We start from the raw sequence: 14,718 nt of genomic DNA on the forward strand, positions 1-14,718 counted from the left end.
GGGGATTTTGCCACACAATCCAAGTGGATTCATGGCCGAGTCTCATTGCGCAGTTTGCATTTCAAGCTTTTATACAGCACTCTCTAGGAAACAGCAAGCATTGGCTAATTTACAGCACCTGACCTTGCTTCCTCACTTTCCTCCTCTTTTGGCACCACAGACAAATTCACACGGCCTTGCACAGCCTGTTTACCAAGCTGAGCAGTGCCTCTTATCAAACCGGTTCTGAACAGGCCCGTCAAGCCTCCATCTCTGTCCAAGGCATCACAAATATCTTCCGTGGCCTACACTCCCATATCCCAAAAAAATAAGTTGTACTCCCAGCACCTACATTAATGGCCTCCCTCTCTTGGAGTCTAATTTATTAGGCACCATCCAGGTCCCAAAAGAGCCACTTTACCTCCTCTGCTCCCCCTTAAATTCAGGGTTTCACGGCCTGCCTTTAAGGACTGTTTCCTTTAATTCCTGGCCTCTCTTGCCCCCAGATTTACCCCTTGAGTTTATGGGTTTCATAGACTTCCTTCCTAGGGCTGTGTAGCATACTTCAGCAGCTCTCTCTGCCTCAGCTCTCCTTCTGCTACTCTCCTGACTGCCTCAGGGACTCCCTTTGACTCCCTTGCCCAGTCATCTAATTCGTCCCTTAAGCTTTCCTAGATGGGTCTGATAATGTCTGTGCTTGGCTGTGAGAAAAGCCTTGGTCTTCCCACTCTACAAGGCTCCTGGTCTGTGGTCTGTGTTTTTTCCCACACCTTTCCTCTCCCACATGCTGACTATTCCCTGGGACCAACTTCTTGTTTCCAAATGACTGCTTCTAGGCCTTTATGGACATATGAAATTGGGTAACTGCCTCCTCTGGCCTTAAAGGACCAGTACTCCATTACACAAATAAATCATGGGAAATATCTTTTTTGTATTTTTCATAGGATTTCTCCTATCCCTTGTGTGACTGAAGCATCCTCTTTATGGGCACCAGTTGACCACCTTCTTTTCATTAAAATCCCACATTAAAAAGACCTATTCCTTCCATGAAGATTATAGATTTTAAAAAGTCATCTACAGTGCTTTGAGATTTGACTACTTCTGGTCATCTGGTGTGTAGTGTCTGTCTTGCTTTTTCTAAATTAAATTGGTCTCTGCCCCAAAAGCAGTGGTTCTTAACCTTGTTGGAGGTACTGAACCCCGCAAGTTTCATACGTGCATTCACCGAACCCTTCATAGTTGGAAAAATAAAATGGTTTTTTTTTCAAATTCAAAACATAGATATATATATTTTATTAATGCACAAAATGAACCATGCATCAGTTGCACATAAAATCACTGTGTTCAAAGAACAAAACCAACAAAACATGAATGTCACACAAAAACAAAAACATAACTCAATGAATATTTACTGCAAATCAATGTGACTTTTGCTGTTGGCTTTCAGAGACAAGTTCAGAAATGCGCGGCTTCACCTTGGCAAGTGCCACTCTCATATCATTTTCGCAACAAAGTCTGTTCCTTTTCTTCGTTTTTATGTCTACCATCCTCGAAAAGGATTGCTCGCAAAGATATGTTGTAACAAACGGTATGAGTATCTCAAGGGCTTTCTTAGCAATAAGAGGGTACGATACGATTTGGTGACACCAAAACGTTGAGAGCGTTGTTGTTCTGAAGAGCTGCTGTTGAACCTGGCTCTGCTGAAGTTCAATGATTTCGTCGAGGTACTCATCATTGACATCTGCTGTCGCAACACTAAACGTGAACGGCTGTCTCACCCATGCTGGATATGACCCTCTGGTGGGGAAGTATCCGTCGAGAGACTTTGCGAGCTCATCTAAGTGCATGGCAATTGCTTGCTTCAGTTCCCCGGGTACAGAAATGTCTCCGATTCCAGACACATCTTCGATCTTACTTACACAGTCGTCCAGCAGGGGAAAGTTTGCGAAGTTATCATTCTCTGTTCGTCGTTTCCATAACGGTAGCTTTTTTTGAAAAGCCTTCAGGTTTTCTTCTGCTTCGATGATATTGACTCCACCCCCCTGCATCTGTTGATTGAGATGACTGAGAGCATCGAAGATAGCGGCCATGTACGCCAAAATGAGAATGAACTCAGAATTTTCGAAGCAATCTGCATGACAATGTTGGTGCTCTCGCAAAAACAGGGCTAATTCCACATGCATGGCAAAAACACGATTCAGCACCTTTCCCCGGGATAACCACTGAATGTTAGAATGGTACAGAAGTACCTCGAATTCAGAGCCCATTTCATTACACAGCTCTTTGAAGATGCAATGCTTCAGAGCACTATTTCTCACATAGTTCACACATTCCACTACAATTTTTAATACTTCTGCCAGTTTTGGAGGCAAGGTTTTTGTTGCCAACGCATGCCTGTGCAGAACACAGTGCGTAACAATGATGTGTGGAGCATCGACTTTCACCAGCACACCAAAACCAGAGTTTCGTCCCAGCATGGCTGGAGCTCCGTCCGAACAAATTGCAGAAACCATATCCCACGAAAGATCATTGTCTCTGAAGAAGTCATCCACAAGTTTCTTCACGTCGGCTGTCTTAGTTGTTGTTGTAAGAGGCTTACAAAATAAAAAATCTTCCTTTATCATGTCGTCTTTCACATAGCGCACAAATACAACAAGCTGGCTTAGACTGGAAACATCGGTGGTCTCGTCGAGTTGGAGGCTGAATTTTGCTGGGCTTGATATCAGATCTGCAACTACTTGAGCCAAGATGTCATTGCTCATGTCATCTATTCTGCTGCTGATGGTGTCATTTGAAAGAGGAATTTGGGACAACTAATTTTCAGCAGCTTTTCCCAGCATGATATTCGCCATCTTCAACGCAGCTGGTTTTATGAGTATTTCACCAATGGTGTGTGGTTTTTCCCTGCTTTGCGATCAGGTACGCAACTTCGTATGATGCTGTTAAGATCGGTTTGTCGATGGGTACAAAGCCGAGAACAGGCAGAGTAGCCCTTTCATCGAATCTGGCTCTCTTCACCTTGAATTCAGCAAGCGTTGTGTTCTTGTATTTCCCATTTCCATGCAGCTTTAGGAAGTGTTCCCTTAGTTTTGCCGGTGCTAGACTAGAATTGCTCAACTTGGCATTGCAAATCATGCATTGAGGACGCTGACTCCCATCACATTCCGTTATACACGTGAATCCATATTGTACGTATTCGTCCGACCACTTTCTTTTTTTGCTCGACATAGTACGAAGGGATTGGAATATTAAAAAGGAAATCACAAATGATGTACAATCATGACAGTCACAAGTCGACTACTGAGCGACCAAGTTCTCTGCAGCACAGATATCAAGGCCAAGCGAGCAGCCAATGATGGCCGTGCGGAGCGTGACGTCACGAACCATACGAGTGGGGTGAACGGCAGGGCTGCCAGGTCGTGCCATGTATGGCATTTTTTGCCATAAATTACGCAACAAATTTTAGAATTTGCCATAAATATTCGTCAATATCCTTCAGTTTCTTATGGTGAAACATTGAAAATGCCATAAAAGTATTGTGTGAATGCCAAAAGTATATTAATGCACCTGGCAACCCTGGTGAACGGAATGGACACACACACACCTCCGCCGAACCCCTGAGACTGACTCACCGAACCTCTGGGGTTCGATCGAACCCAGGTTAAGAACCACTGCCCAAAAGCCTTTCAGTAGACATCTTCCTCTTTATTTAAAATAGTGCTACAGACCCAAATAGTAAAATATTTAGTAATGTTTTAAATTATTGTTTCTGGATAGACATTTTATTTGCTGTAGATTTACTGAGACAGTATATAATTATAAGTGTATAATAATTAGACACTATAAGCTAAATAAATATTAACTGATTATTAAAACATTCATTGTAATAATAGTGGTTAATCCTCCCTGAATATGTTTATAATAATACTTTTGTGTTTAACATATGATTAATGTCTTATTAAATATAAATTTAAAGTGCTTCATATTCACAACTTGTTTGGCTTTAGCCCATTAGCACTAATGGGATTTGAATGACACTGAGTTCAGACTATGCCCTAAGTATGAATGTGGGAACATTAATTAGATTTTAATAAAAATCTTCAATTAAACAACTTGTTAGATAATTAGAATATTTTTGCACATTGTTTAATGTGAGCGAGATATTAAACATTTTCATAGGCCTTTCAAGTAATATCTAGCCACATAGTCTGAGAGTGATTGGGAAGCTGGAAAAAGTATTTGCAAAAATTCATGATTTTTTCTCCTTTTTGTTGAAATTTTATTTTAATGGAAAATTTCCATGTAGGTCTACATCTAGCTGTAATGCTAAATGAGAGCAAGTGTGGCCTAGTGGACTGAGCATTAAGGTAAGGGACTCTTGAGTTCTAATTCTGGCAATCCAACCTATGTGCTGTATGTCACCGAGGAAGTCACAAACTCATTGCTCCAGTTTCACTATCTGTAAAATGGAGATAATGCCTACTTACCTCTCAACATTGCCAATATTTGTACATCTTTTTTAAAATATGGAAAACACTATACTACACAGCTCCATAGAGGAGTAAGAACCCTCGTTGTACACCTGCATGGCCTACCCAGACCTTCAAACCAGGTGTGCAGGAAAAAGTGGGAACACTCTGTTGCTCCCTAGACTACTGCCCAGGCACTGGGCAGGGCAATAAACTCTGTCCCCACAATCTGTCAGCAAGTACAGCAGAGTTAGAGCAGTAGGTGTCACGATTTGGAGCTGTTATATGCCAACAGAAAATTACCACCCCGCGTGGGTAAGAGGGAAGCAGGAAAGAAATTGTGCTAAAGAAGACTCTCTATTTTTGAGATGCAATATTCCTGGGATGATGCAATTTACACCCCACTCTTCCATTAGGGCTGTACCTAAGAGGCACAATCTAGCTTTGTATGAGGGCGTGTATAATGGCTAATTATTATTAAATGCAACTTGTGCTGCAAAAGCTCTTCCTTTTGAGATGAGAGAATAAACACAGTGTTTCTTTTACATATTTCTTAATCGAATGTTTTTAAATAAGAGTTGATTTTAACATAAAATCTCTTACATTTTATATTAAGCACATACAATTTGTTTCATTAACTGAGAGTGCTTCTGAACACTATTACTTTTCACACATAAATTACAGAGTCGCTCAACAGTCAAATCTATTTATCTATTTATACCATGCTCATTAACATGTTGTCTGAGTGCCTAAAGTCTCTGAAGCAGTTTGTAACCAGTGGCCCTGCTGAGACTGTGTTTAACTAGTGCTGGATAATAGATTACTCAGCATAGAAAGGCAAATGTCCCCAGAGCTACTGTGATAAGACATGTGGCTGTACTGAGGATTCCATCCCTCTTTCCCAGTGCCAATAACCGTGCAAAGGAGATATTTCAACTGCATTTCACAGTGCCAGAATTAATTGCCAGAATATTTCCTCTGTTCCTGTTTCTAGGACCCTCATGGTCATATGGCTGAGAATCCAGCTTTAGTTCTGTTTCTATACATGCCCTTATAAATAAACTGGTGAATAAGTTAAAAGTTCACTTATTACAGAATTTACAACTGCCCTTCTGGGAAGTTCACACCATTTGAAAAAGCTAAACTGTTATAGGCTAGGGACAATCTTGAGGCTGTAGTCTTAATATCAAGGAGGGCAGTGGTTATGAAGGCAGAACATCAGCCTGATGGGGGGGAAAAATACATCATCAGAGATTGAGATCAATTGGCTAAATTGTAACTGAAGTTTATAAACAGACTGTGCAAATTGGAGAGCAAGCCCAGATTCTATTTTGCAGCCCCAGAAATGCTCGTTTCAACGATTTTGGGAAGTCCTATAAAGAAACAGAGGAGAACCTGCAACCATCCTGTTGACCTAACAAGACAAAACTGATCGACTTTGCTAAAGGATACCAGTCAAAAAGGTGGGATGATGGTTTCATGTCAATCAAATCAAAGCCCCAGCAAACCCATATTCTAACTATTTAGTGGCAAAAAACTATGTTAATGCAGAGTTAAGGTTGTTTGGTGATATGTTGTTCCCTAGCAAAATGCTAAGTTGAGGAAAAGTCAAACTTCTGAAAACCAGGAAATGCACAGTTAAGACTGCCCTTGCAATCTTAATGTGCCCTCTTTCAACAATGCCCCAATATGCCCCATTAACACACGTACCTTTACTCTGCCTTTTCCTTTCCCTTTACTCATACCTTTACTCTAATATACAAGTTCTTCACCTCCTTTTACAACCATTCACTGTCACCCACAGGATTCCATCTAATCCTATTAAAGTACAAAAAAGGTTGTCCATACCACCTTCCTTTTGGTCTCCTGGAGCTGGCACCAGCCGATGGGATTTACTTGCTTACACTCCAGGTCGCTAAGTATAGTCAGTATGTTAGATTTACTTACACTAAATGTTAGAGGCAATAGTTGGGCCCACTTGGTAAAGGTGTGTTTGTGATGTGAGGATATGTGGATTATTTGGAGGGGTGTTACAGAGTTATTATTATGATATGAGATAATCTATATGTTGAATCCTCAAGTTTGTGAGCAAAGGGAAGCGTTGCATGTGTGGATCCAGTATGCGTCATTTCAATGCTCATTTGTGTAAGTTATGTCAGTAGCAGGGCATAGGGCTTTTATTATAAAGAATATTGTCAGCAGTGAGGTGGAATATGAAACGATTCTATGGTTTAGTGATGGTTAAGTGAAAGTGTAGATTGAGATGATAAGTGTAAGGGAGTTATAAAAGTTTTGAAGTAGTTCTTGAATTGTACATGTGTGGTATTCTTTCTGGGGTGGTGGATGAGTGTACATACATTAGGATCTGGAACCTCCTGAATATTGTAGTGCCAAGGGCCTGTGTGAATATGTGCTATGTGCCTATTGAGACATTGCTCAAAGAGGGTAGAGGGAAAGTGATGTGGGAAACCTTTTATTTCTTCCCTTTCTTTTTTGTTCTTTAATAGTGATATATATAATCCTATGAATGAGAGTGAATGAGTTGTAAAAGGAGGTAAGACCCTCTACATTTCAGAAACTGTAGGATTGAGAGAGTAAAAGTGTGAGTGTTAATGGGCCATCGTGGAGCACTGTTGAAAGAAGGCAGAGTTAAGTTTGCATAGGCAACCTTAATTGTGCATTTTCTGATTTTCAGAAGTTTGAGTTTTGCTCCAATTAATATTCTGTATGGGGATGACCTTAACTTTGTGTTAATGTAATTTTTTGCAATTGAATTTCCTAGTTTTTTTATTAGAACAGGATATGTTGTGTAGGTAGGAATTAGTAGTTATTTAGGCACTAGTACATATTATGTCCCACAATTTGAATACAGAGCCAAATCAGCCTGCTGGCAGCAATTCCAAATATCATGGTGTACTCCTTGCTTTCCTACAAACTTTTGAAACTCTGTGATCCAGGAATCTCCCAGAATCCGTACTCAACACAGATTTTCTCAAACAAACTGTCCAAGGCTTGCCTGTCATCCATCCTCATTGCCCAACACTCTCCCTTCCTGTCCTGGTTCCCCATTTCCCGCCTCTGCCCTGTCTTATGTCTCTGGCTCTTCCATACCCAATATATATATTTAAAAAATTGGTTATACTGGCTGTTAACTATTCTGCTGTGTTCATAGTAAACCTCCCTTTAAAATAAGCATGTTATATTATAACACAGACAACTTGTGGCAATCAACATGAGTTGTTAAATCTCTATTGCACAGGTGTGTTAGGATACAAGTATGTAATTTAGGTTTGTATAAGTATTTAGGCCTATGTGTCTGCCTGAAATGGTATTTTGAGCCTGCTTTTGGGCCTGGTTGCCTTCCTGAAAGCTATGGATTTTAAAATACACATATAAGCAAAGAACAAAGACAGCGTGTTCCTCTTGCCTATCGAAAACCAGATGGGTTTTCTTTATTACTGTGCGAAAAGATAGGGATATAGTTAAAAAGTTCTGAGGTGTAGAGGGGGTTTGATATATGAATGCACAAATAAAGGAACGCTCTGACTCCTCTTCAAGACAGACGTCAGAGTAAGGTGAAGCAACTGGTTGGGAGGAGCAAGGGTGGTAAAGGGAGGTGTGAGAAAGAAACGCTATAGGGCCATAAAGTGACCATGGGCAATATGTAACTTCACTTCCTACCCGTCCCATGACGTACAAAAGAGGTGGTACCAAAGCCCCCAGACTCATGACCCTCCAAAACAGAACATGACTATAAATTGGAAGGGGTGGTACTGGGAGGGGGCACTACAGGTATAATTAAGCCTACTAAGAAGAAGGTGGGGAGGAGGAAGCATTCAGAACTGTGGTTACGGGAAGAGGGAGCTCTATGGGTGTATAGAGCTATGGTTATGGGGGAAGGAAACTCTATTGGCTTATAGAGATAAGATTATGGGAAAGGAAGCCCGACTGGTGTGAAGGGCTACGATTTTATGCTTGCTTGTATATCACCAATAAACCCATTGCATTGCCTGCAGTTTGGACTCTGGACTGTTCCTTTCTGGCGAACTATGCTTGGGAACTGGGAGAGACCGGGCAGGGGAGCCCTAACAAGGTGTACAAAGGTTCAGACTAGAAACGACAGTGGCAGAGAGTTCATCAGGGGCACTGGCATTGGCATGTTCCCTTGAACTGCCCAGTCAAGCATAAAGTGGTTGCATAGAAACCCACTCATGTTTTTGTTCTTTATTGGTACATGCGTAATCCTTCCAGATTCCACATCTATACAAAGAAGTGAACGCATTCTTAAATAGCAATCACAATTTGACTTCTCCCAAAGACTTAGTGGATGCCATGCACTATCTTATGTAAAAATAGACCGAGCGAGATCATTTTGACCCTCCTCACAGCAATAGTTTCACCTCTAGTTCTGTGCAAAAAAACCACAGCTAGTAATTTTTTGAAGAATGGCTACTGATTTCAGGGCTTATATCTCTGGAACCTTTGGCTCAAATGACCTCATGTGTGGGTCACTACAGGTATGTCTACACTAGAAGCACTGCAGGGGCACAGTGGCAGTTCTGCAGCTACTCCGCTAGAGTGCAGACACTTGCTACAGTGATGTAAGGGCTTTTTCTGTCTCTGTAGTAAATTCCCTGCCTCAAGAGGAAGCAGCTAGATTGACCTAGCCCTGTCTACCCTGGGGTTTTGGTTGGCTCAGCTACATCTCTCAGGGGTGTGAATCTTAGGCTTTAGGTGTAGAGCAGGTCTAACCCTATTCTATGCTACCACGAGGCATAAGCAAATTTCAAGAAAATCCATGCCAGCAGGTGGGTTTTAGAGCACTTAGAAGCGTCATCAGTCATCCTTTAACAGGAAGGATAGAAGGGTGATGGAAGGAAAGGGCTCCTCTACATATCCATTGGTGGAACAGGGGGGCTTTGAAAGGCATGAAGTGGCCCATTCATATCCATGTGATGGTCTCAGCTGAATGAGAACACCCCATGGAGATGTATTACAAGCTGAAATAGCAGTCCTGAGACGTATGAACTGCTCCATTCATCTCAGTGGGGTTTCCCATCCCTCCTAGGTGCTTTAGAGCCTCTGATATGCATGAACTATCCCTGTTCTCAGTTCCTCACCCAAAGAGCTAGGACTTCCCCAGACCCTGGCTCACATGTGGGGCAGGCACGGGGTCCTCAAACTCTCCCAAAAGGGGAAGCCCCCTCTGAACCCAGCTCACATGTGGGGTAGGTTTGGGGCAGTCCAACCCCTGTAGATGGGCAAGATCCCTGAATTCTAGGCACACACAGAGGATGGGAGAATGTGGGACTGACAGGTGACGCTACTCCTATTCTCCCCAGTGCCCCTGCCACTCCCAAAGGCCTACACTTACCTGAGTCCCCATCCCCTCGCCTATCATCCATCCTCATTTACTCCCTCATCATAACCCCTGTTGACTATAGTATGCTGGACTGGCATATATCATCCTGCTAATTTATGCTTAGTATCCCATAACCCCTTGCATTCACTAAAATAAGTTTTGGCCTAAGTAAACAGGGAAACTCTCAAGACCAGGACCAATGAGTACTTTACCATAGCAACAAGAAAGGAGTTACTCTCACAGGCCTGTACTGGAATGTGCCAAAAGAAGAGGACAAGACATATGATTGTTCTATCCTAGTACAGACCTAGGAAGTGCCTTCATGTCCTTTGGTACTGGGAAGGCATGTGTTCAGAACACAGATGAGGGGTGTACCACGGTATTAGAAAAACAAGGTAGAAAACTGATAGGTTAAATCTAGTTTTGGATGACATGAATGGTACTATTTACTTGTAAACAGGTTGGGTCTAAAAAGATGGCTTTGGGAGCACACCTTCTACGTATGATGAATGCAACAACGCTGCATGAGACAGCTTCCTGGAGATTGGTAGCCAGGGCCGGCCTTAGAGGAGGTGTGACGCTAGGCCCAAAAAGCCAAGCAACTTTGTAAGTTGTATGGCCCAGCTCTGACCTTTCAAGATATATTATAGGAAAATCAATGGTCGTGAGGTTCATTCCTTATAATTAGACTAGAGCTTTGATATGTAAGTGCATTGTTGGTAGTTATTTGATGTTATTTATGTACCTCTTGTTAGAGGTTAGCAAGGTAGATAAACTGCTCTCCTGTCTGTCACTGTTCTATTGCTTAAGAGTTCAAAAGGAACATATGAACATTTAGATAGAATTTTGAATGTAACAATAATATTGTTTGTATTTCTCTTTGAAGTGTAAGTAGTAAACACCTGTGAATGGTTGTAAATGGCCGATTACCTTGTGCTAATGTTACTAGTTACTGGTGTGCTCAGGACTTGGGAGATGGTACTTCAGAGTCCCAAGTAATCGTCTATTAATTGTTCGAGGAGATACCTGCTGTCAAGAAAATATCGGTCAGCCTGCATGGATCTATAAAAGACTCTAGGGGACTGATCCTATTTATCTCAAATCTGTCCAAGCTTGTCGAGAAAGTTTGGATTGCAAGACTGAGATCCCAGCACCAGCCTGGAATCACCCTGCTAATTCTCATGGGAGAATTTGAACAAACTCTGCACATGGACTATTTAGTCTTCATTCCTCTGGATCCATTCAAGCACAACTGAAGCTGTGAATCAAGGACTGAGGCCCATCCAGGTACTGGATGTACATCAGAGGGACTATACAAGCCTGCAAACTCCACATTTCTACTAGAAACCTGATGTATATGGACTTTCCAATCATTTGTATGTATGTAATTGCTTTGACCATTTAACACTTCTCTTATGGTTTGTTTCTTTACTTTTATAATCAACCTTTAGTTTTAGTTACTTAAGGATTTGCTGGCAGCATGGTATTTTGGGTAAGATCCAAACTTATATTGATCTGGTAATGTGGCTGACCCTTTGGCATCAGGAGAACCTTTTTGGTAAAGAGCATAGAGTTTTAAATAACTTATCTCTTTACTGGACCTAGTGGCTGATTGGGAACCAGAGATTGAAATGAAGTAAAGAGGGCTGTGTATATTTTTGTTTTAGCTTCTTGATAACCAGTGTGGGGAATCAGAAGCACTGTTTGTGGCTGGTTGGGAAGTCTGACTTCAGTGTCATCCACCAGTGTTGGGAGAATCTGCTCTCTTTTTGCAGCCTGCCCTGACCTTGGCATTTTCAGATGGCTACACTAGGCACAGACGGGTCACAGGAGGGCCACCCAGATGACTGCCCAGGGTTCCACAGAGGTGTGTGCTGCCAGCTGGCAGGGGAGTGCTGCAAACTCAGAGGCGACGCATGGGGGGCGGGGGGGACGCCCAGATTTCTCCCTGCTTCCTTCCAGTGAATGAACGTGGGGGAGGAGGGAGGCAGCAGCAATACACAGATACTGCTGCCCCCTCCCAACATTCCTCCACAACCCCTAGGGGGCTGTGAGTGGGGAAGCAAGAAACAACACAAGGGATCCCTTAATCCAGGTCACTTTCCCCACCTGGACTGTGCAGTGAGGTGAGCATCAGGACCTGCTGCTCTCTGCCCACCCCTTACACAGCCCAGGTGGGGAAAGTGACCTGGAGCCCTCACCTCTCTTGCCTCCCCTATCATCCATTCCCATTTATCCCCCCTCCTCATGACTGCCATCCCTCTTCTGCAGCTGCAAACCCCTCTCCTCCCTCTGTTGTGCTAGGCACTTTGGTATGCTGGACACATCAAGAGATGTTCTGTACCCTTATAAGTTTATACTCTCGCTAGGCAGGAGAGATAATGGATGGGAGAAAATAAATATTACTTCCAATTTTGCAGATGGGGGACAGAAAGTTTAAATGATTTGTCCATGGCCACACAGAAAATCGGTGGCAGAATTTGGAACTGAATCCACATCTGTGCCCCAATCCAGTGTCTTAACCACAAGACCATCATTCCTTTCTAAGTGGCGCACTAAAAAATTTTAGCAGCACAGTTTTAACTATTATTCTTCAATGGAGTGGATCATTCTGAGCCAGCCACCATAATGAGACATAGGGAGGGACTCTTTTTCAAGCATGAGTCTCCCCCTCCAGGATTCAAGTAATTCTATGTGGTCTTGTATTTGGGAGGGGACGGGGGGTGAGGGGGGAGTGGGAGAATCAGGCCCCTGCTCTTTAGGTAAATGAATAAATTACAGGTAGTTATCTATCCAATATCAGGCAAGCTATCCCAAAGTGGGAAAAGGTAGTGAAAAAAATTAAAACAATTGGGGAACTACATGGGAATTAATAACTGTCTCCCCATAAAACAAAAAAAAAAAACAAAAAAAAAACCCCCACAAACACTTTTTTGGACTAGTAATGAAAAAGAAAATTAAATATTCTAACTGATATATTCTTTCTGCTTGTTCTGATATTCTGTGATGCTCACTCATGTTTTCCCTCTTGATCTTGTCTTACAAGTGTTTTTAGCCCCAGCATGTCATGCATTAGGGGAAAGCAAAGCGTGGGACATGTTATTACTGCCTGCAACATCTGGTACCTGACACATTCCTCTTTGATCAACAGTATGTCATGTGTTATAGTGAAGCAGATTGCACAGTTCATCCTTACTGAACCTTCACCCTGAGGGCATCATGTGAAAGGCAAATTCCATCTGCCTTAGAGGAGACCAAAAATTGTCTGAAATGTAGAAATCCAACTTGCTCAGTTGCTGTGACCAAGACAAGAATTCATATTAAACAAGGTTCAGAAATAAACCTTTTCTTGCTGCCTTAGCAAAATATGTTCCAGCTTCTTTTTCATAGATAGCAGGAGGAAGCCTCATTTCCGTTCAAATACTTTCTTCCTTAAGAATATTTCTTTCCCTACTCTTTGCAAGTGATTTTAGCGCTTATAAAAGTGAATGAGTAACAGCATGAGCTTGAGCCAAGCATAGTGTGCAGTAGGTACTACACAAGCTTCCCCACATAGCGCTGCCCACACAGCTCCATGCTAACTAATACAAACCAACATTGTTATTGCAGTTCTGGGTCCTTCTCAAACTAACCATTCTGAGCTGTGTGATTTTTTTTGTGATGCTTGCAAGTAGGGTGAAACCACCTCATTTTTATGCATGAGCTGCGTATTTGAACCCTGGCTTCCATAACTGAAAGACTAGTTTCCCCTCTTCCTCCTATCCCCATTCAAAAATTAAAGTAGAGATATTCACATGAAAATTACACAAGCTGTAGCCAAACTATCCTCAGCTAGTACTGATTTTATTTTTATTTGTATTTCAGGAAATGGGAAAGTTACTTACAAAAGTTCTCTTCACATTAACACATAGGGCCAAACTCTGCTCTCAGTTACACTGATGTATATTCAGAGTAGCCGAGGTCAGCTGCATTCTCTCTAATGGAGGAATAGGTCTTTAAGTTTCAGTTGCTTTTCCTTGTCAATATTGAGGTGATCCAAAACCCATTGAAATCAATGAAAAGACCTCCATTTGACTTAAATTTGGTTGGGATCGGGCCCTATAAAATCACATAATTAAATGAAACAAGCCATACTCCTTGAAATCTCTCAAAACTCACTTAAGACCTAATTTGTCTGCAGATGCTTGCACTGCTCCCCATGAAAGTAAATGGGAGCTGTACATTCAGTCAAGAGCAAAGCTAGTTATCATATTAGATGTCTAGGCCCACTGTATCAACCTGTCATCTTAGCCTCCCCACTCCTCCTCCTCCCTCATTACTAAAGGAATGCTCCTCAAATTCAAATAATCAAAAATCCAGTAGAATTTAAGGATCCTTTTGGAAATGGGGGCTCAATGAGCTCTCAAATTAAAACTGCAATTTACTATTCCACTTTAGTCTCCTAGGTAAACATGATTCAGTTGTGAATTACAGTATTTCTACAACAGAAAAAAAAAGAGATTTAAAAACTCAAAGGCAAAACTTCTGAATCTACATACTTTGCAAACCATGCTCCATTAGAGAAACAGTGATAAAGTGTGATACAAAGTCTGTTTCAGAGCATCCTATCTAATGTTAATGTAACGTTCTTCACTCAAGATTTTACTAATCAATAGCTACATCAGCAATAAATGTTGATTGATGTTTTATATAAAGCTTATAAACAGCTACAGTACTCAAGCATAAATATAATTTCCTCATTTTAGATTATAATATTCTCACATATCCTGAATACTGTACATTGTTGCTAAAGGAAAAGACCACACAGGAACAGGGCATTCAGAAAGATAAAATTAGGGCAATGTTTAAGAAAGAAACAGAATGTATAAATGTTAGTGTTTTTCTTAGAACTATGCAATAGATATGACT

The sequence above is a fragment of the Emydura macquarii genome, unplaced genomic scaffold (genome assembly GCF_026122565.2).
Source record: "Emydura macquarii macquarii isolate MOO-44397 ecotype Brisbane River unplaced genomic scaffold, CSIRO-AGI_Emac_v2 contig_431, whole genome shotgun sequence".
Classification (NCBI taxonomy): domain Eukaryota; kingdom Metazoa; phylum Chordata; order Testudines; family Chelidae; genus Emydura; species Emydura macquarii.